General features: G+C 40.6%; 1 pseudogene; it reads left to right on the top strand.

Annotated features, from left to right (window-relative positions):
• Window positions 1–223: 223 nt before the first annotated feature.
• On the top strand, window positions 224–373 carry LOC138999560 (U4 spliceosomal RNA; annotated as a pseudogene).
• The last annotated feature ends 1,940 nt before the right edge of the window (window positions 374–2,313 follow it).

Raw genomic sequence — 2,313 nt, forward strand, 5'->3', positions numbered from 1 at the left:
AATCACTGGAAGTCCCTGCAAAATACTGATTCCTGGGCCCACCCCAGAGTTCCTAGATCAGCGTTCCAGGATGAGACCTGGAATCCTTACTTCTGAATGAGCACTTCCTCCCCCAATGACTCCAATGCAGGCCTGAGCCTGGGATTCTTGGGCTAAAAAAGGCCACGCCTCAGTGACATGGCAGTTGATTTTTAGAAAAGATTATATTTTAATTACCTGTTCCAGCTGTGCGCAGTGGCAATATCATGGCCAATGAGGTTTATCAGAGGCAAGATTATTGCTAATTGAAAAACAAATTTTACCTGTTCCACCCTCCTCTCACTTTATCTCAGGGCTACATAAGTGTGTTTTAGAATTTGATTTATACATTATATATATCTATCTAATAAATAGAATATAAATAAAAACATTCTTTTTGTTATGCAACTCAATTCCAATGATTTCTAATATAGTTTCTTAACCTTGGCACTACTAACATTTTGGGCTGATTAACTCTTTTTTGTGGTGGCTGCCCTATGCATTTTAGGGTGTTTAGCAGCATCAATGGCCCCAACCCTTAGATGCTAGCTACAGGGGTGGGCAAACTTTTTGACTCGAGGGCCACAATGGGTTCTTAAACTGGACCGGAGGGCCGGAACAAAAGCATGGATGGAGTGTTTGTGTGAACTAATATAAATTCAAAGTAAACATCATTACATAAAAGGGTACAATCTTTTTTTTTTTTTAGTTTTAGTCATTTCAAACGGGCCAGATCCGGCCCTCGGGCCGTAGTTTGCCCACGGCTGTTAGCAGAACTCCCCAATAGTGACAACCAAAAATATCTCCTGATATTGCCAAATGTCCCCCAGAGGACAATCCCTGGTTCAGAACCACTGATCTAATATAAGTATCATAATCTCTCTAATAATTCTTTAGTTCTTAAATAAAAATATTTGTACAACATATGGAAAAATGTAGAAGCAGTACTTAGACAAATACTAGTATTTTTTGAATGCATGCTATATGCCAGACACCGTGCTAGGTACTTGACATCCATTATTTTGTTTAATTCTCACAGCAAAATTATGAAATGTTATTATGTATCATAATCCTCTTCTTGTTCTCCTTGCCTTTTTTAACTGATGAGGAAACTGAGGCACAAAGAGAGTAAGTAAGCAGCTTGCTAGAATATGATGAAGCAAGAGGTGGATTCAGGCCAATGGACTCCAGAGCAATGAACTTAACACCTCTAATGTAATATCCCTCTGAATAATGTATGACCCAGGGAGTAATATGTCCTGGGAAGTATCTGGGATGTGCAGTAAATTAAAACTTTATTTCCTTTCCCTCTCATTTCCACACAGAAGGATATCCACTAGCTTTGGTCTTCTTCCTCCCTTACTCTCCCTCAGGGGAGAAGAGTGAATTATCTGACGGGGGCATTTGAGATGAGACTCTGGGGATGCCCAGTTTTATCCCTTCCTCTTTTTCTCTTTGAAGTCCAGTTGCCAAGCAAAAGCCTGTCTTGTGCTTCCCTCTGCATATTCTGGTGGTGCGTCCCAGGTGGCACTGGCTGGTGGTAAAGTCTGTCTAGTCTGGGGTTTGGTTTGGGAGGCCTCATTATTATATAACAGTCACATTTTCTACGTCGGCTTTATCAGCAATGCAGGTGATGTCTTTTTATCCTATTCCTTGCCTTTCTCCTAATTTGTTTAGGACTCAATTGGGGAAGGAGGGTGCATTAGTTTCCCATTAATACACTGACAAATTACCACAGATTTAGTGGCTTAAGACAAATTTATTATCTTTCAATTCTGGAGATCAGAACTGAAATGGGTCTTACTGGGCTAAAATGCGGCTGTGTTCCTTCTGGAGGTTCCAGAGGAGCTGAGAATCCTTTTCCTTGCTTTTTAAGCTCCTAGAGCGGTGATGGCGAACCTATGACACGCGTGTCAGAGGTGACACGCGAACTTATTTTTTTGGTTGATTTTTCTTTGTTAAATGGCATTTAAATCTATAAAATAAATATCAAAAATATAGGTCTTTGTTTTACTATGGTTGCAAATATCAAAAAATTTCTATATGTGACACGGCACCAGAGTTAAGTTAGGGTTTTTCAAAATGCTGACACGCCGAGCTCAAAAGGTTCGCCATCACTGTCCTAGAGGCTGCCCACATTCTTTGGCTCATGGCCCCTTCCTCCATTTTCAAATCCAGTGATTTAACATTTTCAGATCTCTGATCCAACCTTCTGCCCCCCTCTTTCATCTTTTAAAGACTCTTGTGATACATTGGGCCCACCTGGGTACTCCAGGGTAATCTACCTATTTCAAG

The sequence above is a fragment of the Myotis yumanensis genome, unplaced genomic scaffold (genome assembly GCF_028538775.1).
Source record: "Myotis yumanensis isolate MYYU_CA2020_CCGP unplaced genomic scaffold, mMyoYum1.0.hap1 SCAF_1, whole genome shotgun sequence".
In the NCBI taxonomy this organism is placed as follows: Eukaryota; Metazoa; Chordata; class Mammalia; order Chiroptera; family Vespertilionidae; genus Myotis; species Myotis yumanensis.